The sequence below is a fragment of the Pelodiscus sinensis genome, chromosome 1, assembly GCF_049634645.1.
Source record: "Pelodiscus sinensis isolate JC-2024 chromosome 1, ASM4963464v1, whole genome shotgun sequence".
Lineage (NCBI taxonomy): Eukaryota > Metazoa > Chordata > Testudines > Trionychidae > Pelodiscus > Pelodiscus sinensis.
Genome location: NC_134711.1, coordinates 277,958,854 through 277,985,215, shown reverse-complemented (window position 1 = coordinate 277,985,215; position 26,362 = coordinate 277,958,854). Strand labels below are relative to the sequence as shown.

General features: G+C 38.3%; 1 long non-coding RNA gene across 1 annotated transcript in view; it reads right to left on the bottom strand.

The window, feature by feature from the left end:
* LOC112544201 (uncharacterized) overlaps positions 1–18,062 on the bottom strand; it is a 40,960-nt gene extending 22,898 nt beyond the window's left edge. Inside the window, exons 1-3 of the long non-coding RNA XR_012901533.1 lie at positions 18,027–18,062; positions 14,963–15,062; positions 13,973–14,085 (exon numbers count right to left, since the gene is read on the bottom strand). This is a non-coding gene — a long non-coding RNA (uncharacterized LOC112544201). The remainder of the gene's footprint in view (positions 1–13,972; positions 14,086–14,962; positions 15,063–18,026) is intronic.
* Between the last annotated feature and the right edge of the window lie 8,300 nt (positions 18,063–26,362).

The window sequence follows — 26,362 nt, the reverse complement described above, 5'->3', positions numbered from 1 at the left end:
TGAGCCCTGGAAAACTGACAGTGGAAGCTTTGATCTTCTCTGTCATGTAGCCATACCCTCAATAGAGAGAAGGAGGAAGAGATCTCCATGACCCATGCTACAAAAACTATGCTACACTTGACTTTCAAAACCTATTACTTAAACAATAGTTAGATTTAAGACACAGAAAAAACTAGTTAATCCTGTCGACACTGAAGAGATTCCATCTCGGGCCACAAGCAATACAAAGGAACAGGAGAACTGGTCACTTAGGATATGTCTACACTAGGAAATAATTTTGAAATAACTTATTTCAAACTAATAACTCCCAAAATAACTGATATATCTGTTTTTGTTATCCAAGCTGAGTAAAGTTTTAAAAAAGAAACAGCATAAATATTGAAAAACCAGTTACATTTTAAAATTTGTGTCTATTGAACGATCTAATGTTTGCTTTAAAAACAGTACAGTTTTCAACCTGACATTACTTTCTAAAGAAGAGTTTAGCCAAATGATAGTAAGAATTACACATTAACCAAAATAGTCTCTATAACCACTCTATGATTCAAAATCCCTTGAAACTTGTAGCTCACATTAATAATATTAATAGATTATTCATGGTTGCAATGATGTAACTGTCATTAATAATGAGTATTATTAATAGTAATTTTGTGTCATGGTGTCTACAACTGCGAATCTGCCGCTTTACATTTTTCCTAAGAAACTGAAGACAAAGCTGGCTCTGAAATGACCGTCACAATCAAATATTTTTGAAATGATAGAAGCCCATGTTTTTAATTGCAAGTAAGAGACACTGATTAGCATGAAGAAAAAAGCTTCACTGTGAACCACCATGAACTGACTGAATAGTCTCAGTGAGATCATCATGACCAAAATGTAGTAGTCATCCCAAAGCAAGATCGAAAAACAAACTTGATTATTTTTAGAAATGTTTTTCAGTTGCGATGGTTTTCTTATATAACTGTCATTAATGTCACAAAGAAACAATCAAACTCAAATGTTGCTGGAATTTTGTATCTGAATATTAGAAAATGGAAACTTCAAGGGGGACCAATTTATCATGGGCAATTTTTCAAAAGTACTTTGCAGTGTGAATATTTAATAGCCATACCATTTTTTGCTATAAAAAGGCACATTAGAACATTTTAAATTATAATATTTAATGTTATTCTGTCTACCACATTTGGTCATCAAAAAAGTTACTAAGCCCCTTTCATAACTTAGACACTTATATTTAGATTTTTCTGAAATAAATTAGCTGATGAACTGAATGTAACAAGAACAGATTGACTGCTTGCTATGAAAGGGTAAAAAAAAAAGCTATCATACTCTATGTAGTATCTGCTTCAGCTGTTAATCATGGGATTTTTCATGCTAAGAGGATGGACAAAACCAAATGTGAATATCTTTTCTGTTGTCACTATTGTCAAAAATATGAGCATTTTAGTCTGCCATTCATAGACAGGGACATCTGTACCTAATTTTCATTTCATCAATGACAGTTATTCTTGCCATAATTCTTGTTATTCATATATCTATATGACAGTAACTCCTAAAGGTTCCACTGGGCACCCCAATATACTAAGTTTTTTATAAACACATAAAATAACAAAATTCCTGACCTGAAGAGTTTAGCTGTGTACAGCAGACACAGCAAGTGACAATGACAAAGAATAGAAGGTGAGGTGAACATCTAACACAGTGTACATCAATGTAAATGAAGTAGGATCTGAGGATAAAAGTAGGAAAGAACCAATCAAGAATTATCTAGATAAGCAGGGATTGATCAAATAAATCCTAAGAATACTCAAGAAGCTGTCTGAAAGGGTCTCTGAAACATTAGCAATTATCTTTGAGAAGTCATGGAAGACGGGTGAGATCCCACAAGACTGGAAAAGGGCAAATATAATAACTATCTGTAAAAGGGGGAATAAGGACAACCCAGGAAATTATCAACCAGTAAGATTAACTTTGATACCTGGAAAGATAATGGAACAATCAATCACCTATTTTTGGAAGAACCTAAAAACAATAACATGATAGGTAATAATTAATATGAATTTAGCACGAACAAATCCTGTGAAACCAATCCAATATCTTTCTTTGACAAGATAATAAGTCTTGTGGGTAAAGGGGAAGCACTAGACGTGATGTATCTTGACTTTAATAAGGCTTTTGATATTGTCTTACATAAACAAACAGGGAAATATAGCCTAGATGAAATGATGATAAGGTGGTGCGTAATTATCAACCATTGGTTCACAATCAAGCTGTAAGGATATATAGAATATGGTCCCAGAGGGATCTGTGCTGAGTCTGTTTCATAAATGATTTGGAACATGACATAAAGAATATAATTATAATGTTTATGTAGGATAATGAGCTGGATAAGAATTCAAAATGTTTTTGAAAACCTGGAGAAATGATCTAAAATTAATAGGATTAAATTCAATAAGGTCAAATGCAAAGTTATACATGAGGGAAGGAATGACCATTTCACAAATACAAATGGCAAATGATTGCTGAGGATGGACCATTGCAGAAAAGGATCTGAGTTCATACGGGATCACAAACTAAATATGAGTCAACAATGTAATCCTATTGAAAAAAAAAACAAAAACAAAAAACCGAACAACCCAAAAAAACAACAACCCAGCAAATGTTTTAGGATGTATTAGCAGGAGTGCAATAAGAAAGACACAAGAAGTAATTATGTTTATTGTACTCAGATGGAGCATTGCATCCAGTTCTGGGCACCACACTTTGGGAAAGATGTGACAAATTGGAGACTATCTAGAGAACAGCAACAAACCGATTAAAGGTAACTTAGATAACATGACCTGTAATGAAAGATAGAAAACAATAAAGGATTTGTTTAATCTGGAGTAGAAAAAACTGAGAAGGGATGTGATCATAACAGTCTTCAAATAAGTAAGTAGAGGGTTGCTATTGAGAGGAGGGTGATACATTGGCTTCTTTATCTGTTAAGTACATGACAAGAAGTAATGGGCATAAGTTGCAGCAAGGGAGATTTAGATTAAATATTAGGAAAAATTTCCTAACTGTCAGGGTATTTAAGAACTGAAACAAAATACTCAGGGAAGTTGTGGAATCTTTGTTGCTATAGGAATCTAAGGACAGATTAGACAAACACTTGTCAGTGATAGTCTAGAATCTAGATAATATTTAGTCCTGCCTCAGTGCAGGGGACTGACTAGGTGACCTACTGAGGTCCCTTCCAGTCCTACATTTCTGTGATTCTATATTGCTGCATTCTGAAAAGCTGCAGAGTCCCATTTTGTTACTGGACTGGTTCATGGAGTTCTAATCAGATTTCTCTGCATTGGGATAATGACTGTGCCTGGTTCTTGACTAGTGACAGCTGTGAAAGGCCTAGCATAACAGCCCAGATTGTTTAGTTTGCATGGAAGGAGCAAATCAACAGCCAGATATAGTCAGTAATGAAACTTTTAATACATTCTCTGGATGTATCACTGCTATGGTGAGCCTGAAATTGTGATTAGAAAAGCAGCAGTATAAATAGCATGGGACTGAGAAGAAAACACCACAGTTAAGGATGTCAAAATAAATCACCTGAAATCTTCTTCAGTAGAATTAGCCACTCCATAAAACAGCAGTGCTTGCTAGCAAAATGGGTCACTGGCTCTGTGGGAGATGGCCTGTTCTACAATGGAGTGGAAGGTCAACCTAAAACACACAACTCCAGCTACATTAATTGTGTAGCTGGAGTTGATATGTCTTAAATCACTGTCCACGCAACAGGAGATTGACAGGAGCAAATGCTTCATCTTACACCTCACTTACACCATCAGCTTCTCTTACACCTCACTAGATCCACTAAATCGAACCCTGGAAGATCGACCGTGGGAGCGTCAATCTTCTCTGTAGTATAGATGAGTACATTAAGCATATTCTAATCAAGTGGAATACATTGTATTTCTCTTCCATGTGAATGGCAAAATGGACACAGAATCATGGTTAAAGTATTTCCTCCAATGAACACACTTTTGTTTCCATTTACAGAAGAAAGTAAATAACACAAGCACAAAATGTATATGGTATTTATAGCATTGTTGTTGTAGCTGTTTTGGTGCCAGACAAAGAAGAGTTCTGTGTATGCTTGAAAACTTGGGTCTCTTACCAACAGAAGATAGGCCAATAAAAGATATCACCTCATCCCCCTTGTCATTTCTGGCATTATAAAAACAACCAAGAGTCCAATGACACTTTAAAGTCTAACACACTTATTAGGGCACAAGCTAATAAATGAATTAGATTTTAAAGTGCCACCAGATTCCTGGTTGTTTTTGCTGAAACAAATTAACACAGCTACTCCTCTTAAATCTGATATTATAGCATCTCCTCAACTTCCTTTCCTTACAACAAGTCCCACATCCACTTGAGAAGAAGCCTAATACTTAACTCAATAATGGCAATGTTGACAGTTTATTACAGATGATTCAAGCGAACCTATGAAAAATGTTCATGACGGATAGTTTATGAGATAAATTTTATTTGTTTTTCAGTTCATGAGTTTTCCCCCAAACAAATCATGACTTTCCCAAATATATTTCTTATTCTGAATTATTATACCAAACAATGTATATAAATAACTCTTGGTCTTCATATTAGAATTTTGTTACAAAGATATTATAATTCCAGTTATCTGAATTCCCTTTATCTGAAAATCACCTGCTAATAACTTGTCAATTAGTCTCTTAGTGCCTGTTAGCCCTAATCAACATCTTTGTATTCATAGACAAGTTCTGTAGTGACAAATATTAGAGATCAGATCTGAAAAAAGTTCTCTTGGCATCACAAAAGAAAACAACACTTGTAGAATATGAGCCTGGGAGCTTGAATTCATAACTCTGCTAGACATTAAAAATCATAGGTTGAACAGAGACACTGGATTTATAGATTATTATAACAATTTATAACCCAAAAATCCCCATTTTTTGCAGAGGTGTTAATGGGGCACTCTTCCTTCAATGGTCCCTGAACATTCTTGCTGAATATTTATCCTAAACAATCTCTTCCACCATGAATGTAGCTGTGATACTTTCCTAGCCTGAAAAAGAGCTTTATGTGCTTCTAAAGCTTGTCTCTCTCATAAACAGATATACCTCATCCACCTTGTCTATCTATAGAAATTCTGAGCAGTTAGCTGTTACCTAATTGGATTGACATAATTCATAAAATGAATTCCAGCAGGAATTATGAATCAGTGGTCAAGTCATTGTTCAGCTCAGACTCCTGTGCATGATGGGGGAGAAGAATTAGCCAAAAGCTATCAGTTTTGGCAGTGTTAAGAAAGGTAGTTTGGAGAAAATACAAAGGAAGATGTTCAAGTGAGTAATAAAACTTCAAAGGGGTAGCCGAGTTAATCTGTACAGGATAAACATAAAAAACAACAAATAGTCTGGTAGCACTTTAAAGACTAACAAAACATGTCAATGGGATCATGAGCATTCATGGGCAAAGCCCACTTCTTCAGATGACTGGCGTGTGCATTGTTTTCAGAAGTGCTCAGCACTTAACCTTTCCAACAGTGGATTTTAAATGAACAAATTGCACCCACTGAATCATAGTCAGCCTCACTCACTGTAAAACTGTTGAGAATACAGCCCAACGAGGACACATGCCTAATATTAAGTGCACACCTTGGGTGTGTCTAGACTACATGGTTTTTTTGAAAAAAGTAGCCTTTTTTCAAAAAAACTTCACATGCATCTAGACTGCAGCCGTGTTCTTTTGGAAGTAAATCGAAAGAAAGCTGCAGGTTTTTTTGATCGCGGTAAACCTTATTTTATGAGGAATGAAAGTACTCTTTCAAAAACAGGTGTTATTGAATGCAAACTGCTTTTTTCAAAAGAGAGCGTCTAGACGCTCTTTCGAAACAGTGGCTCGCTTTTTCAAAAAATCTACTTGTAGTCTAGACTCACTTTTTCGAAAGAGTCCTTTTCGAAAGTATCTTTCAAAAAGCTTCTTTTGAAAGAGGCTTGAAGTCTAGATGTACCCTTTATCTTTGCATATAAAAGGCTCGTGGGGAGGGAAATGATCCCTTTCTCAGTTTTTTTAATCTGTGGCATAATACCAAGGATATACAGTCTGTACATACATTGTAATGAATCAAAGCTACTAGGAACTGCTAACCAGCTAAATTTACTCTCTACATTAGTTATGTGCTGATGTATATAAATGACAAATGCAAAACACAATTTCAAAAGGCAAGGAAAAATAATCATATAGCTAAGAAAAGATTTGCTTCACCTCTTATTACCATTCAAATGGGGGAGAAATCTCTCTCAAGGGAAGCATAGCTGTTTGTAACTTTATTTTATTTATTTTACAAAAAACCTGCTCTAAGTGAAGAAAAAAGCGTGACACTTAAATGTGTAAACAAGATTGCCATTTATATCAAACATTTATTGCACACATACTGGCAAGACGGTGGTTTTTATTTCAGCTGAAAATAAGAATACTTGCATTAAGCACATTATTGAATCATTGGCATTTCATGCTTAATGTCAAACAATGCTGCAATGTAGATAACTGTAAACACCTGCTCTACAGAAATGAATATTCAAGTAATAACTGGGTGAACTAGGAATGTTTTTGCCATTAACCTATGTCTCTCAGGAAAGGACACCACCTTGATTCTCTATACTTATGGGATCATGACCATGGGATCAAGAAAATAATAGAAAGCAATGGGGAAAGGATTCTTTTTTTTTGAGAGTTTCCTCTCCAAACCTGTGTTTAATGGAATTTGATTTTCCTAATCATCCATATAATAAGGAAAGATAAAAAATGAGGATTATTTTACTCACTTTAAAACAAAGTTCCTTGTTTAGAAAACTATTTTTTCTTTTAAAGTTTATATTTAATTGATTTTTAATAAGCAAAGAACATTTACAAAAGGTAAAAGAACAAAGAAATAGGAAGAGAGGGAAAGGAAAGAAGTGCACTAAATGCCTTCCAAATGCTAAGAAACACACAGTCGCTCAGTGTACATTTACACTGTAGCGTTATTTCGGAATAGGTGGCATTATTCCAAAATAACAAAGAGCATGTCTACACTATAAGCCTTTATTTTGACATAATGTCAAGCTGGCAGATTTCTTACTGCAACTCCTATAATCCTCATGTCACAAGGAGTAAGGGAAGTTGGAGAAAGAGTGTTCTTCCTTCAACTTCCTGCTGTGTAGACAGCGCCAAAAGCCGAAATAAACTATTTCGACTTTAGCTATGCATTTGACTCAGCTGAAATTGCGTAGTTGCGTAGTTTATTCCCACTTTAGCCCTTTAACCCTCAAAAACTTACATTCTTGAAAGGCAAAACAAACATATGGGGAAGTGTGTGTGAATGCAGCATAGAAGCAAATTAATGAGAGTGATGGAGGCACCTATACATTCTGTTAATTCCATATCTTATTTTCTTCCTTGTTCCATTTATGAGATATCCTCAATAGTTCCTCTTTCTAGATGTTAATGGCTGATTAGCTAACTACACACACAGAGCCATAAAATAGCAACCTGCTACCCATAAATGTAAGAACTCAAATGAAAGGTCATGATCTGCTGAAACAATATCAAAATATAGATCTTCTTAATTTTTATGAAGGTATGAGATTTTGCTGTGTGGTTGTTACTGAAATATGTTGTAAGTTTGTGGCCATTGGCATCTCTAGTTAAACTAAGAAGGTGATGCACTCCCAGCAGAGGAATTGAAAACAAGTGATTTACAAAGTCTTAGTGGGGTAGCCATGTTAGTCTCTAATCTACCTGAAACATCGAATGGGATAGGAAAAAACTGCTTGATCCAAATACTACCTAATCTAATAGGGTTTAAGATTTAGACTGTGTGATTTTTATTTTCTTTGGCAGCCAGATGTGCCTACTACTTTTAATCACTTAAAATCTATCTTTCTGTAGTTAAAAAATCTATTTTATATTTTACCTAAACTGTGTTTTGGTCAAAGTGCTTGGTAAATCTCATCTCAGTTCACAAAGACTAGTGTGTATTCTCTCCAAATTGAGGGAGGGAAGACTGAGTAATAAACTTACACTCATCAGGCTTCTAATAAGGGCAAGATGGCATATCCTAGTGGTGCAAGGCTGGACATTGGGAGATATGTTGGTCTCTGTGTGATTTGGGAATGGCTCAGGGAGCATTTATTCAATTTCATTGGTGTGGCATGCCACACGTTGATTTATTATGTGATAACTGTGCCCATAGGGGTTTGCTGTTTGCTACTAGCAAAACATTGTAAGAAGGAACTCAGGCCAGAGAGTTAAGGAGCAGAGCATACCTCAGTTCGAGGTTGTAGCCTGAGGATCCTTTAACACACACACACACACACACACACACACTGAAGTATAAGGATATCCCAGACAAATGTTATTCTTCTTGCTGTGTCCTGAGACTACACCCTATGCTGGTTTCAGGAAGAGATGGCATAGAAGTACAGAGGCAGGGGAAATCTCAAGGTGCCAACTTAGCGATATGGGGCTGCTTTCTGGCACAGACCAGAGCAGGGTCCAGAATGTGTACAAGTATCCACATGTCAAAATCCAAACAACTGTAATTACATAGGACCATTATTTAGAGTATGAGAAAAGAAGCCAAGGAATACCTGAGCATGGAAATTGAACTTCTTTCCAATTCCATAAGACAGTCATTCAGGGGAGGGCAAAGGTTTGACAAGTGGGGCAGTATGGATGAATTTGGATTGCTTTGACCATGGCTACATAACAAAAGTACGTTGAACTAACTATGTTGGCATACAGTTACTACAAAGTATTAAATTGTTTGTGCATGTGCACGCTGGGTTCCTTGTGTCAGTGGTGCATACGGGACAGTTTGTAGCAATTCTATTGTCAGTGTGGGGCATTGGGGGACAGCTCGTGAGGGCCAGTAATAGTCAACATAACCACCACATTATCTACACTGACACTATTACTATCTATTGGAGAAAAGGGATTGAGTGGATATAGGGTACTTAGATTTCCGGAAAGCCTTTGATAAGGTCCCTCACCAAAGGCTTTTAAGCAAAATAAGCTGTCATGGGATAAGAGGGAAGGTCCTTTCATGGACTGATAACTGGTTAAATTACAAGAAACAAAAGGTAGGAATAAATGGTGAGTTTTCAGAATGGAGAGAAGTAACTAATGGTATTCCGCAGGGATTCATACTGGGACCAATCCTACCCAACATATTTATAAACGATCTGGAGAAAGGGGTAAATAGTGAGGTGGAAAAATCTGTAGATGATATCAAACTGCTCAAAATAGTTAGGCCCAAAGCAGACTGTGAAGAGTTTCAAAAGGACCTCAAAAAACTAGGTGATTGGGCAACAAAATGGCAGATGAATTTTATTGTTGATAAATGGAAAGTAATGCATATTGGAAAACATAATTCCAATTATATATATAAAATGATGGGGATTAATTTAGCTGTACCACTCAAAATAGAGATCTTAGAATCATTGTAGATAGTTCTCTGAAAACATATACTCAATGGCTATGTCTAGACTGGCCAGTTTTTCCGGAAAATCAGCCGCTTTCCCGGAAAAACTTGCCAGCTGTCTACACTGGGCGCTTGAATTTCTGCAAAAGCACTGACTTCCTACTGTAAGAAATCAGTGCTTTTTGCGGAAATACTTTGCTGCTCCTGTTCGGGCAAAAGTCTTTTTCTGAAACACTTTTGTGCAAAAGGGCCAGTGTAGACAGCAGAGATTTCTTTTCCGCAAAAGAGCCCTGATCGCAAAAATGGCGATCGGGGCTTTTTTGCGGAAAAGGACGTCTAGATTGGCCACGGACGCTTTCCTGCAAAAAGTGCTTTTGCGGAAAAGCGTCCTGCCAATCTAGACGCTCTTTTCCGAAAATGCTTTTAACGGAAAACTTTTTCGTTAAAAGTATTTCCGGAAAATCATGCCAGTGTAGACGTAGCTGACGTGCAGTGGCAGTCAAAAAAGCAAATAGAATCTTCAAAATAATTAATAAAGGGACAGAGAATAAGAAAGAGAATATTATTTACTTGCTCCCAAAACACAAGACCTCGGGGTCATCAAATGAAATTAATAAATAGCAGTTTCAAAACAAACAAAAGAAAGTATTTCTTCAGGCAAAGTACTGTGGAACCCCTTGCTAGAGTGTGTTATGAAGGCCAGGACTTGAATAGGGTTAAAAAAAAAGAGCTAGATACATTCATAGAGGATAGGTCCATCAGTGGCTATTAGCCAGGATGGATAGGAATGATATCCCTAGCCTTTTCTTTACCAGAAGCTGGGAATGGGAGATGGGGGATGGATCATTTGATGATTACCTGTTTACTGTCCCCGGGGCATTCACAATTGTCAGAAGACAGATACTGGGCTAGATGGACCTTCGGTATGACTCAGTATGGCTGTTCTTATGTTCTTAATTATATGGACTATGACTGTGCTACTCAGGGAGGTGATGTTACTAAATCAGTTATAGAGAACCAAACTGATTAACTGATTATGTTGGCAGGAGCCAATTTTAAGTGAAGAAACTTCCACAGCTAGGTCAACACAAGGTAGTTTCGTCAGCATAACCCTATAGTATAGATTAGGGCTTATACTCATGCTAATAAGTATACTCATACTTATTATGTGGATCCATAGAGGATTTGTCACCTTCTGCAAGCAATAAGTTCACTTTAAAAAGCAAAACAAAAACAGATTGTAGTTTTATGCTCCAGATATAGTTCTAAGTGCCCATCTGTCAGAATGCTATCATCACTAAAATTAGCGGATTTTTTTTTTAGTTGCCCTTCCTGAAATTTAATAAGAGATGTATTGGAGTAACCTCTAGTTCTGGTTGTGTAATGGAGTACCAGAAGACAGCCATGATCATGCACAAGACAGACAGACTTCTACCTGCTCTAATCTAGCTATGTATGTTCTGCCAAGCAAGCCTACTCCTCCAATATTATATTCCAGTTCTAGTTTATGTTTGCACAATAGGTGCTCTTAAAGCTTTTGTGCCAGCTGCAATGGAGCACCTCCACAGATAGCACAAAGGATTCTGGGGCTTATTTATGAGGGAAACATTATATAATGAAGCTTCAGAGGATAGCCGAGTTAGTTGGTCCGGGGTAAACTTAAAAAAACAACAAATAATCTGGTAGCACTTTAAAGATTAACAAAACATGTAGATAGCATCATGAGCTTTCGTGGGCTGAGCCTCGGTCTACACTAGACCAGGCAGGTCAGCTTAAGCTAGACCATCCAGCTATGCAAAATTCATAGCTGGATTCAGTTTACCTTAAGTTGAGCCGCCACAGTACCTACACTTCAGGAGGCTGACAGGAGCACACATTCCTGTCAGCTTCCCTCACTCCTCACAGAATGAAGAATATAGGACATTGGCATGGGCTGCCTTCAGCATTCAGTTTGGGGGTCTACACCAGACCCGCTAAATCAAATGCTAGATCAACCTACAGAGGGTCGATCTTCTCCATAGTATAGACATGTTCTGAGTGAATTCAATAGAAATGAATGTTTCTTATATCATTACAACGCTGATGCTATACAAGATATAGATGTTTTAGAATGAATGTAAGTAATCTAGAGAAAAGGCCACTTTAAATGGCCATTTTAAATTTCATCATCTCTATTAGCATATGTTTCCTTTACCTCTCAATGCTGGCCTTGTTTACTTTTTTTTTTTTTTTGAGATCACTAATGCTCATTTCAATAGCTCTTTTTGGAGGAAGGGTGTCAGACTTTCCATATTCTTAATCTTTTTGGTTCTTGGTTCTGCTACCAGTTTCCTAATTTTAGATCCTATCCTTGAATTTTTACTTGCTTTGTAAATGTGATGAAGGCATAGCTTGAATCAATTTTATAGTTCCCTCAATCATACTAAAATTAGGTCACTATTGTGTAAGATGGAAGTTTTCAATGATGTCTATTCAGAAGGACTTACATATCACAGTGGTCATCTGTCAGCAAGTTCCTGATACATCTGAACGACTATATTTAATAAGGAAAAAATGTATTTCTTAAATTAAATCTGAGCTAATTAAAGATAGATAGATAGATTCTGTTGATTCTCTCTCTCTCTCTCTCTCTCTCTCTCTCTCTCTCTCTCTATATATATATATATATACCACTGAGATCAGACTTTTACACACTGTATGCATATTTAAGAGAACTTAAAATAGTTGTATTGCATTTTCACCAACTTCAAACTTGGAACGTTTTCAGGGCTGGGTACTATTACTATTTTTACTACCTACTCATCATTGGGAGGAAGAGACAGTTCAGATTATTAGTACAGATTGGACCTCCATGGGTCATCTGGGTCATCCCGGACCTGGGAGTTTGCTGGACCAGGGGAGGTCAGTGCTCCCCTTCTGGCTGTCCCTCTGCCAACTTGTCTCTATGGGGCTCCTAAGGCTGGTGCTCCCCTCCCTGCCATAGCCCCGCTAAAGCTGGCTGGGCTGAGGCTCCCCACCTAGCTGCCCACCCACTGCTCCAGAGGTTCCCCAGCCAAGGCTGCCTGGGCACCACCACCCCCTCTGCCTCTGCGGGTTCTTTGGGGTGGCCCAGGCCTGTCACCACTGGGGGTTTCCTGGGGTTTCCCAGGGTTCCCCTGCCAGGGCTGATAGACCAGCTCCGCTGCCACCAGAAACTCCCCTGCAGGAGCTGGGACTCCCTGGCTGCCACCTGACCCTTCTGCTGGGGTCCCCCAGCTGGAGCTTGCGGGCCACTGCCTGGCCCCATTGCTGCCAGGGTTTTCCTGGTCAGGACTGCCCGGCCATCTCAGCCCCACTACAGGGAGGTCTCTGGAGTTCTCCGTCTGTCACTGGCCCTGCGTCTAGGGGCTCTCTGCCTTCATGACCCCACTGTCACTGTAGGTTCCCCAGGCGGGGAAGAGGCTCCCTACTGCCATGTGGCCCTGATGACACCAGAGTTCCCCTGCCTGCTGCTGGCCGAGCCAGGATTCCACAGACCCTAAATTCTCCAGACTGGCTCCTGCTCCTGGGGCTCTTTGGTCCAGCTACATCCATGGCCTTGCCTGACCACAGATGTTGCAGGACCAGAGTCCTGGATTTGGGAGGCTCAACCTGCACTTGTTTGCTGTGAAAGTCTTAACAGAAGGCAAAGCTTGTAAGTAACAAGGCTTTTCCCCTTTGGCTCAGAAGCCAGATGAAGTTATTTTTGCTTGATCTCACTCTGACATTCTGGTAAATGTTTTAATTTGTCTCTGATTGTGAGAAAGGGAACATCACATCTCTGACTTCAGGCAAAGAACACCCTACCTGGAAATAATTAGAACATAAAGTTTAAACAAACAAGACTCCTTTTAAGAAGGTAAAGAATGTAAGCCAGATTCCTGCCTAAACTTCTGTCCCTTTGTGCTGTGGGAGTGGTGCAAATGGGCTGTAAAGCTGCTCACCTGGGAATTCCTCTTGCTTAAGAGAATTCTCAGATGGTGAAAAGTCAGCATAGCTGGGTCTAAAAATCCTAATTTTAGCTCACTGCTTTCATAGGGTTTTCCAGGGGCTGGAAGGGTATGTGAGGCTGGATTGAATGTTCTACCAGTTCCCAGCTGATGGAACTCCCCTAAGGGACCATTATCACTGGCATAAAGTAGGGCAGCCTTTATGGTGCTCTAATTTATATCATGGGCCTAAATAGACTGGAATAATGGAAATGCAAAAACGGCTTAACATTATCTTTTCTCCCTCCCTTCAGAGTTGCACAGAGCAACATTTTTATATAAAAAAATGTATTGACGCTTTTTAGTAGGTTCCAGTTGCTGTAGTTGTTCAGTTGTCTGGATTTGTTTTCGTTTTTTGTTTTTGTTTTGTTTTTTGTTTGGTTTGTTGTTGTTTTTTTTTAAGCAGCATTGTGCACAACTTGAGTTTGCAAGCACCAGGCAAACAGAAACAAATCTTTGCCTGCTTACTGACCTTTATATTTCCTTGGGCTCTTGAGTAGAGGATATCCAATTTCATCAGGTAGAATTCTTGCTCCTCAGTGGCTGAGTTCCTTCATGAGATTGTCTGGTGCTACCCTCTTTTTCCTGGTCAGAATCGGATATCATGTTAAGTCAATAATAGAGATGACACTGAAGGTACGTCTAGACTGCAGGCTTCTTTCCAAAGAAGCTTTTCTGGAAGAGATCTTCAAAAAAAACTTATTTCAAAAGAGAGTGTCCACACTGCCCAAGCTCATTTCAAAAGATAGCATCCACACTGAATGGACACTGTCACACATTTAAGCTGTGATTACTATGGACACAGTGGCCGCCAGGGCACCTGTGCTTTTTCCTGGAAACCTCTTCTTTTGAAAAAAACTCCTTCTTCCCTGTCCACACATGCCTTTTTCTGAAAGAGCTCTTTCAGAAAAGGTGTTCTTCCTCATAGAATGAGGTTCACCAATGTCAGAAAAACCTCAAAAGAACGCAACAGCAGTGTAGATATCGTAAGTGAATATTTTTCAGAAAAACAGACATTTTTCTGGAAAAAGCTGCAGTCTAGATGCATCTGATGTCTACCCTACAAAGAAAAGTTGGAAAAAGATAAACAGATTGTGAATTGCAATTTGCGTATCTTTTTCTCCTTTATTTTTCGGAAGAGGCTTTTCCGAAATTTTGCCCATCTACACAGAGCCAAATTTTGGAAAAACCTCCTCTTTCAGAACATCCTTTATTTCTCATACAGTAAGGAATACAGGGATGCCAAAAGAACGCATCTGCTTTTTTAGAAACTGTTCCGAAAAAGTGGACGCATTCCTTGGATGCAGCAGAGCTTTTCTGGGATATCTCTGGTATCCTGGAAAAGCTCTGCATTTTAGACATAGACTGAGCATTTTTTAGTCTCTCAGGCATCTTAAAATAGAAGTGGGTCCTTCTATAAAGAATATAGGAAGTGGACATGGAAGAACTTAAAATGACTCACCTTGGCACTCAATATAGTCAGGGCTCTGTGAATTCTACTGTCATAGAATCTGTCATTATATTTACCCTCTCATAGAAATAAACTCGAGAATCTAAGTTTTCTGTGAAAACAAAACAATAAAACAAATCATTGAGATTCATGGAGTGTGAGGACAGAAATTTGGACCTGTGTCTCTAAACCTTAGCTATCAGGGCACCCTTCCAAATGTGAATGAGTGTAAAATGATGTAATACACCTATGGGCAGGATTTTTAAAATGACTGGGAATCAGGCATTGTTTGTTACACTGTGGGAAGAGCTGTTTGGCTGCATCACTTTTGGATGCAGAGCTAATAGGTTTATTGTGTTATGAGTTTCCATGGCATATTGCCTTTTCTACTGCAGGGTCTGGTATGGTAAGGAGCCAGCATTAATGGCCCTTCTGGGTTTATGCTGATAGATGACCACAGCTATTTGTATCTGAATAAAATTTTAGAACAATATATTTCTGGGAAAGATGTCTTAGTGTTTCTTAAACAAAATACAGGACTATGTAGCACTTTAAAGACTAACAAGATGGTTTATTAGATGATGAGCTTTCGTGGGCCAGACCCACTTCCTCAGATCAAATAATGGAAGAAAATAGTCACAACCATATATACCAAAGGATACAATTTTTAAAAAAATGAACACACATGAAAAGGACAGTGTTTCTTAAATTTCTGGGATTCTCTGATTTTTGTCAGACAGAAGTAGCTATTACATACCCTTGCATATGTGACCTTCTGTTCTGCACAAATCAAGGTTGGTAGGTTTGCATAACAAAGAAAACTACAGTAGAAGAGGTGGAGCCAGAATGGGAATAGTGGGGGCAGAGATAGTAATAATTCTAGATATTAATAACTCTAGAATAATCCTTTTAGAGCAACAGCTTTCAAACTTTTGGAGCCTCTGACTTACAATTTGTGGTTTCATTCTTCCAACCGAGACAAAAAGAGGTGAGGTAGGGGTGGAAATAGTGTTCCCTCCCTGAGCTCTTTGGGTGGGGCTAAAACACGACTCCCATGATGCTGGGTTGAGGCACCTGGTGTTTCCCCTTATCTCCCTAAATATTTCTCCATATCTTCCCGGGGAGATGCACCCCACAGTTTAAACCACTATTCCAGAAGGTTTCTCCATTCTGAAACTGTCCTACCAGAGCAGAAATTCAGGATCAGGGTCAAAGCAAAGGGGATACTACAGGAAGAGAATGTTGGGGTGGAGAATGTTGCTACAGTGGTAGAAAGGTAGATATTCCTCTCATTTTCCCAACACAGTTCTTGGGACTTTCAACCCTTGGATGCATGCAGATCACAATTTATTGTAGCATGTTTATTATATAAAGAGTTACTTGATGATAAGCACTATATAATGCACTTTAAATTGGTGTTGACACACACGGATTATTAGACTTATTCACTTTGGCTGTGTCTAGACTGGCAAGATTTTGCGCAAAAGCAGCTGCTTTTCAACAAAAACTTGCCAGCTGTTTACACTGGCCGCTTGAATTTGTGCAAATGTTTTTGAGCAAGAGGGCCAGTGTAGACAGGGAAGAACTGTTTTGTGCAAAAAATCCCCAATGTCGAAAATGGCGATCTGGGCTTTCTTGAGCAAAATCGCGTCTAGACTGGCCATGGATGCTTTTGCGCAAAAGCACTTTTTGCGCAAAAGCATCCATGCCAATCTAGACGCTCTTTTGCGCAAATGCTTTTAATGGAAAAACTTTTCCATTAAAAGCATTTGCGCAAAATCATGCCAGTATTTGCGCATTTGCACAAAATCATGATGTAGCCTTTATGTTTATTTTGTAATAATGCTAATTATCTTAAATTGTCAAGGCAAGAACAATGATTATATTATAATAACAGTACATGCAGCAGATATATTTATGCTTTATTTCAAATCTTTTGGGGTTTTTGAATAACTGTTTCCTCTTCTTTTGTAGTTCTTATTTTATAAAATATAAAAGATAATCTGTTTTTGCCAATTTAATATGTTTATTTACAGATGATTTTTGCAAAGCTCATCACTATAGAAGTAAACATTTTATCTCCTTAATTGATTGTTTATGCTGGCGTTGTAATAACATTGTCTTAATGTGAATATAATGACCCTGGAGTCAAAACAAAACCAAACAATAGTATGGATTAGTGTTATTTCTGGATTTTTAACCTTTGAAGTATCCTAAGATTCAGAAAGACTGATGCCTTTGAGATGAATGCACTGAAATTTTCCACCATTGATAATTGACAGGATGAACTAAACTCAAGATTTTGAGCTCCCTCCAAATGAACGGATTTTGTAGATTGGTACGGAAAGGCCACATCACAAAAACATTGTCTTAATGTGAATATAATGACCCTGGAGTCAAAACAAAACCAAACAATAGTATGGATTAGTGTTATTTCTGGATTTTTAACCTTTGAAGTATCCTAAGATTCAGAAAGACTGATGCCTTTGAGATGAATGCACTGAAATTTTCCACCATTGATAATTGACAGGATGAACTAAACTCAAGATTTTGAGCTCCCTCCAAATGAACGGATTTTGTAGATTGGTACGGAAAGGCCACATCACAAAAATGAGATGTAGAGCTCGATTTTAAATATTTCCAAAGAGAACTATCCTAGTTTTCCATGGTCAAAATGCATTAGCTTTCCTGTATTTTTATTTAGCGTATATTGTGATTGCCCCTGCACTACAATGAAATGCTTTCATGCCACCAATTTTTTGGTAATGATTTTGTTACAAGAGTCAGCATTTCTGATATCATCAAGGGTGGATGTCAGTGAATGTGTAATGTTATATCATTTATGATGGCTAGAACAGGGATGGGAGTCATAGCCTGAACTATCCTACAGCTTTAGAACTCAGTTCTTTCTTTGGTTTTTGAACATCTGAAGACTTAGTTTGGCCTGTAGTATCCATTGCTATTAGTTGACATGACAATACATTCCCCAGGTTCCCAAAGTTATGTCTATCAAGTTCAAATGGAATGCTATATTCAATGTGAAAACTAGAGTCACCTGTCTCTAAGAATTACATACCAATGATTCAAGTGTATGCAAGATCCACCACTGTACCTTGAAGATTCTCTTACATGCCCATTGCCATGGACACTCTGTGAGGTCACCGCCTCCCAAACATCTTTGATAATAAACTGAGGAGCTGCAAAAGTCTCTTGTGATTTCTCTGCCAGACCCACCTATGACCTGCAGGACCAAGGTCCTGCCTGTGGGCCAATCCTGTGTATGTTTGACTTGTGCCCCTTGTTACTCCCCCCACTCACTTAGTGCTAGTGCTGGGGATTAAGTAGATTACACATGAAAATATCAGAGACTGTTCAATGTGCCACATTCAGTTTTGCATAGAAGAGACTATTAGATCATCTACTATGACCCGCTTGCAGATCACAGTCATTCTGTAGGGTGCAGTATGGAGTTGGGGACCAAAGTACACATCAGAAAGGTATCTGGCCTTGGGAGACATCAAGAGAAGGAGAAACTACCATTTCCCTTGGTACTTTGGGGGAAATTAATACAGTGTGGGCAAGGGAATTGACCACAAGGCCATACTTTTGAGTCCGTATCATAACACACGTGCACAATGGCACTGTGCTAAGGTTTTAGAAGTAACCTTAAGAGTAGTGTTTCCTAATGTTTAACAGCCTGGTCTCCATGTAGTTCTTTGTACTTACAGAACTAGGCTGGGGAGCTATGCATGTCTTTATTTATACCTAAATAGTTTTCCTAGCATAACTTGAAGAGCTATATATTCATAAAAGTGCTTTATACCAATAAAGCTTACTCGCCTCACTAAACTGATATAAAACACCTTCATACTGAGATGACTGTGCATAATAGGGGGATTGTATCCTTTGAACTATACTAGTAGAGCTCAAGCAGAGCAACTTTCTACTGTAAACAACCCTCTGCTCACCAACTTTCAGGCAGCTTTAGTTTGATTTAAAACAAAAAATGAGGCTCTAATACACTTAGCAATGAATGAAACATAATAGATAGTATGCCCTTAGAAATAGGGGACCAGCCTGTAAAAATGTCATACAAGCTGTAATTTTTTTTAAGAGTTGAATTTTTTTTTTGTCCAGAGTGGTGCTTTTGTTCAAGGCACTTACATTGTGAGATGCTGTTCTTACACATTTTGATTGGTGATTTTTAATTCTCCTGCTACCAATAAATCTTTGTGTTTATTTGGTGTGAATGTGGGACCTTAAAATAAGCAATGAGCTAACAGAGCTTGTCCACGCATAAACCACTATAGCAGCATAGCAGTGCCACTGCATTTGTGCTGTTTGAGTGCTTCAGTATAAGGGTTACTTATGTCAAATACCACCAAAGGGAGGTATTTGACAAAAGTAATCCACTCCAAGAGCTGGTAGCTAGCTCATTGAGAGGCATCTACATTGGAGTTTAAGTCAATTTTAGTGTGTCACTCAAGTGTGTGGCTCTTTCACACACTTAAGTGACATTAGTTTTGCAGACCAAATTTCCTAATGTAGATCAGACCATACTCTGATTATCCCTGAAACAAAAGCATTTCTGTGGCTCTCAGCAGTTTATTCAAAGACAATGTGATTTCAACAAAGACTCCAATTCAGCAAAGCACAGAAACGTGTATTTAAACCCTACTGAAAGTGGTTGCTGAATCAGAACTCACAAAACCTGCTGTTTTTTACTGAAAAATATGAAGTTCAGATGAAAGCTGACACATATCTCTGCATATAAAGGAATGTTTATGTGGTGGCCCAAATTAACAGACATGATGATATGCACAGTTAAGAGAGAAATAAATTCACTAGTGATGAGGCACAACAGGACACCACATCAATTGTTTTCTGAATATAGCCTGTTCTTTCTTAGAAGTACCCAATACAAGCTCAGTAAACTACTGGAAGCCCTTGTTAATCATCCTACTTTGATTATACATTGAGCAAGAGGGCTCATTTCAGAGCAGCATGCACAACCAGGTGGATGCAAAGCAATGAACAAGAAGGATGCAATTAAATGATGGCTTCTGAAAACTGGTCATTACCAGCAGCTGAAAAAAAAATTACCTTTAGAGGAAGCTGAGAGATTGTAATGGTGTAAAATAATAATAAAAGCACTGGAAAAAAATATACTACCATAATTTCTTCACCAATGACTTATTTTTGGAAATAGAAATTTAAATGATAATTGTTAATGATAATTCATTAAAAATTGTAGAATATTACCTGAATTGCTAAAATAGGAAAAGAGTTGTTTCTTCTCTGACAATGTTGTTTAGTTTTAAGTGATTACATTTGGCACTGTTCTTCAAAGTCAGGGCAGGCCTGTCATGTGCTTCCACAGAAATCAATATGTTTTTTCAAGGTGCCAGGGAAAATTCCTCACATAGATTTCGTTGTGAGAACCGGGCCTTAATTTACAGATCATTTAACATGCATGCAGATTCTGGACCTTCCTTCTGCTCCCATTGAAATCAGTGGCAGCATCGTGGAGCTCTTTGTTAGGTTTCCACATTTTTATTTTAAACAAATCGAGGGAATGAAAACAAACCAACAAAACTGTCTCTCCTAATTTAAATTCAATTAAGTCTTAACAGTAAAATAAGTTGATTGCAGACTTCTGTCCAAAAGAGAAATCCAATTCCAAAATCAAGACCTACAATGAAATTTACTTACGAGGTGCCCACACACAAAGGATAGAAAATCATGCTTTAAGTTCTACTTAGGTTACATATTTATTTTATGGATGAAAAGAATTACACCTGAGATTTCTGTTAGGTACCTTCCTGAGATATTTATCAAATGAACATATGGAATAAGCAGTATTTAACAATTCCAGCCTGCCAAAACACTGAATGAATTCAGACTTGATCAGAGACGAGCACTTCTAATTTGTTTTTGGCAGAATGAAGCTATTAGAGTTTATATTTATCAACCCAATTGCCACATAGGGTCACTATTTGTCTGCATACTAAAAGTCCCTGTAAAATTTTAGTGGAATAAAATTAGCCACATTTATATGGAAAGTATATCTGTACATCAGTACATTTCATTGTTATTACTTTCATCCCACAGATATCCAAAGGCAATGGCCATTCACAATTTAAACTGCAAAGTTTCAGTTGAAGAAAGAAATGTACTCTTGACATGATATAGATAGGTCTCATAGCTTCCTTTCCTTCCCCAAATGATACATTATTGTTTTTGCCTACTCACACGTAACTTAGAAATGTGCAAGTGTGTTGTTGTTGTTGTTGTTGTTGTTGTTGTTGTTTTCAAAATTGCTCCTATCAATTTACTCTAGGCTGAAATCTTTCATGTCAAGTTACATTTCAGCCTAGAGTAATTTCTATCATCAAACTATAAAATCTTGAAACACTGTTTTTATAAAAGACATGAACATCTTTTAAACCATAAAAGTGGGAATGCTGCCTAAATCTTTTTTTTAGCTCCCTATAGATATAGCAGCCTTCCACATCTTATTCAATAAGAAAAGCAAACATGTTCATAAATTAATACTAAAGGACAGATTTTTCATAGCCTTGAACCATATGCAGTCACACAGAGCTGTAAAATATAACCTGTCTCATCTTGTAGCATATATACCCTTGATTCACTAATGACCGCCCAAGGTGAGAAGAAGAGAAAAGACTGGGCCAAAGAACAACACAATTTAGAACTGGGAAAGATCTATATTTATATGTCATGTATCCCATGCTAAAAAGTGAAGTGTAGCAAGAAGTCAAATTCTGCCATTACAGCCTGTCTCTGACTTACCGGATATGGACCAAGCAATTGGTCGTAACTCGGTTTGTTCATAAGTTGGACCCCATTGAGTTACACGCAACTGCATTGTTCATAAGCGCAGATCGTTTTTGTAACTCGGGGTCCGCCATTTATGACATTTTTGGTCGTAACTGCGAACGATCGTAAGTCAACCGTTCGCAACTCGAGGACTCGCTGTAATTATAACCAAGAAACTCCATTGAATTTAAGTGACTGGTGGTGTTTAACCAAAATAGAATTGAGCCCAAAGGTCTAGATGCACAAAAGGTTAGAGGCATATATGTTGCAGATTTATGTACTATTGCAATCTAAACTCCTCCCTACTTGTGCCATTTAGTCCTTCAGGCACCTACATTTCTGTTGTAAAAGTCCCCTAGGCATGCACCTCTGGATGTCTATCTCTCACTGAAGTCCCAGCATGATCCTCAAGTCACATAAAGATAAGTGGATCAATGACCACTAAGTGTGGTCCTAACTTGCTGAACTACACACAAAACAGCAGGGGAAAAGGGACGGGGGAGGAAGAAGGACTGCCTCATAATATTCATCCCAATGGTTAGGGAACTCAGCCAGGATGTGGTAGATTACTCATCTATCTATTCACTTTTGTGGATTGCATTCTTAGGTGCCCTTGTTTCCCCAGATATTGTATAGGGAGTATAGGTGCCTAATTCAGTATATTTGCTTTTGTGGATTCCACTGGGTGGCTAGAGTTCATAAAAACTAGGGATTGTAATGCTCAGTAATGAGATACCTAAGTCCATGGTGGTCCTGGGCCAAAAGCCACTAACCACCATCCTGCATGAGCAGCTAAGACAGGTGTGAAGTAGATTCATACATCTTAAGGACAGAACGAACCAGAGTGACTAGACTGATATCTGCATAATACAGGCCTTACCTGGTACACTAGGGAAGAAACTCACAATTAGTTTCGGAGCTACTTCGTATCATTTAGAAAGATGCCCAGTCTTGATTTAGAGACCTAAGGTGATAGAAAAGACACCACATCTTCATTTAAAAAAAAAACCACGGTGGCACTTTAAAGACTAATATTTATTAGTGTGTTAGAGCATAAGCCTTCATGAGCTACAACTCACTTCCTCAGATACTGAAAAGAAAACAAAGGAAAGACAGAAAGGGGGGGGGGAAGGGATACAGAGATGGGCATTTATTTATTTATTGTAAAATATTTTGCCACTCCTCTCTATTTAAAATATTCAAGTGCCACTTAAATCAGTATGGATGTGGTTAATCTCCAACAGCAGTGAGAAGGTGACAGTACCTGAATGAGAAATGGAATGAGAGACTCACTCCATGTGTTTACTTAGGAGGTTGGTTCAAGATGTCAAATTTGCATATGAATTCCAGCTCAGCAGTTGCTCTCTGCAGTCTGAAGTTTTGAAGTTTTTCTGTCTGAGAATGGCAACTTGCAATTCTGAAAATGTGTGCCCAGGGAGGTTAAAGTGCTCCTCCACTGACTTTTAGATGCTGCCAATCTTAAAGTCTTATCTGTGCCCATTTCTTTTTTTGCGTAGAGACTGAAGGATCTCGCAGACCTTGGGAAGCAGGCCAATCCTTGCTTACAAACATCCCCTCAACCTGTGGCATATACTCACTGTTAGAAAAAAACCCTGCTCCCCCAGTAAAATAGTTTGGCCAGGCCGCTCTTGCTATAGTGGGCTGCAGTACTCCTTGGGAGAAACCGGCCGCACCCTTCCTGCATACCATTGCCTTTAGAAAAAGAGAAGGTGTGAAAAGGGGAAAATAGCCTCAGATTCTCCCACCAGTCACCTTGGCATGAGAACTGCAGGGCTTACCTGGTCTCATGAAACCTGCACAGTTTCGGCCCAACCCCTGGGACACAGACCCCCCACTTGGTGACCATTGGGCCATATATGGTAATATGCAAGCGTAGGAAAGCGATGTGCAGATTTTGGGATAAAGACCCATCACACAGTTCGCTCTAGGAGGTCTTCGCAACACACATACCACCGTGCGTGTGCCTCACCGTATACTTAGAAGCGCTGCTGGCCTGATCAACCGATCAGCCACCTCCCCCGACTCTCGGGCATAACCAAGGCCTTCGCAACCGAACCGATATCTTTGTAATGTTCCGTGTGCTGTGTAATTTGGTATGTATGATTTGATTTTCTTTGTTGTATAAGCTTAATGTTGTAGTTGTTTTGGGTAGTACATAGAGTTTGTAGTTATCACTCTTATTTAATTAGTGTAGCTGGATATTGTTAGAATAGAGACTATTCCCCTTGCCATTGCCATCCTTATATCTCTGACACGTTTAACCAGAAATCATAGAATAAATATAATAAATACAGTAAATTCATTATTAACATGGTCTATTAAAAATCTTAGAATAAATACTATAAATTCATCACTGTCATAAATAAATATCCTTTATTTGCTAAAACTGTCTGCCTGGTTTTGTCCTCCCCCCCTTGGGTATGCATCATCCCAACCTGTGATTCTCGCGACACTCACCACCGACTTCATACCCCACTATGTATAGAAACCAGAAACCTATCCCTGCAACAAACCCTGTTTGTCCATACACATACTCTAGTGACATTATCACAGGACCTAATTATAACAGCTATGGGATCAAAGGCTCATTCACATGCACATCTACTAATGTAATATATGTCATTATGTGCCAGCAACACCCCTCTGCCACATAAATCAGAAGTACCAGACTGCCTCTATGCTATTACATCCCTAGAGTTTCAATAGGCGAGTGTATTTGCCCACGTAGATCGCAACAGGACTGGGGATCAAAGCAGCAGAGTGCTTTCACAGCCATTCCCCATGTACTTCAGAAGTGACAACATTGATTTTGGCGGGGTACAAAAGAATTAGTGGTGGGTGACAAAAGAATTTATTGGGGTACAAAAGACATTTTTGAAACACTGAAAGATGAACACTATTGTTACAATTTTAAGCTTGACATTTCCTGACATTGTGATTTTGATAGTGCATTTAATTGCTTTAAAAATGAGTGAAAGAAATCATTAACATTTAAATGATCCCCATCATCTCACTGAGGTGAATGCAAAACTGATTCAGAATTATGTAGCGCCTTCAAGAACTCCATCTCCTCCACTACCCTTCTGCAGCAAGCAGATTTTGCTACAGATCCTTTACACACACACACACACACACACACACACACACACACACACACACACACACACACACTAAAAAACGAAAACTTCAGATACAGCAACAGTAACAGATAGTGTAGTAGTGGAAAAGGGAATTTGGAGATGGAAGAGGTAACCACATTATCAAAAGTGGGATTTGGTGGCAAGACATCTGTTTGTCTAAACAAAGTCAAGCGCATTTGTGGCAATGCTCAATGCTCCTTATATGTCCTCCTGGACTGGATTAAATTTCATTCTGTCCGGTAAATGATGGGGGCCATTTTTAAAACTGCAAATTAAAGATTAATCTCAGCTCTAACTATATTTATTTGTGTCCGAGTGGTAGCCATGTTAGTCTGTAACTAAAAAAACTTAAAAAACAACAATGGTCCTGTAGCACCTTACAAACTAATGAACTATTGATACTATTTATATATTTTAGTTAGAGACAAACAAAACATATACTCTAAGGTGCTACAGGACCATTGTTGTTTTTAAAGTTTTTTTATATGTGTTTGCCATCCTTTGGGTTTGAACTAGGGGGGTAGTGTAGACATACCCTCACTGTTTCAGGCTTTTACTGACACATGAACAGGGCTGCCTCTATATATTAGTGAAGCATGAGACTTCAGAGGCTCCAGGGATGCTGGAGTATAGGGCTATTGCAGTTTAATCTATGTCAGGCCAACCTTGCAAATGGAGAGTTAGACATTAATTGATTTATCCAGTTTTATATCTATGTGACAAGGTGTCAAAAGACTGAATGCATGAAAATGTTTGCACAGTGGGGCACACAGGGACCAGGAGAGTGGGAGATCTAGTCTTTGAGTTGGGGTGCAAATTACACCAATCATTAATAGTGGATTTTTTACTCAGGCAGCTCCATAAGAATTGTTATTAACAGTGAGGCTATGTCTATACTGCACAATTATTTCAGAATAAACTATTCTGGAATAGTTATTCTGATAACAACTGTTATTTCAAAATAACTTTGATGTGTAGACATACCCCTATACTCCAGGGAAGCCTCAAAATTAGTCTGAGGCAGGCTTCCCGAATGTAGACATGCTATCTCGATTTAGAGCCCCAAGAGGAATAACTTAGAATGGCCCTGGTAAGGGGCTAGTTCGAAATAGCAGAAGTGGAGCATCTACATATGCCTTATTTTAAAATAGCTATTTTGGAATAGGCATTATTCTTCATAGAATGAGGTTTGCAGAAGTTGTAATAAGCTGTCTGTTATTTCAAAATTATTTCAAAATAATGGAATTGCTGTGTAGATGCTTGCACACTTATTTCGGAATAATGGCCATTATTCCAAAATAACGTTGCTGTGTAGACATACCCCGGGAATGGTAGCACACATTATAAGTTTTATTTAATACAGATAAATATAGCTGAAATAACAGAAAAATACAATAAAACAAGACAAATA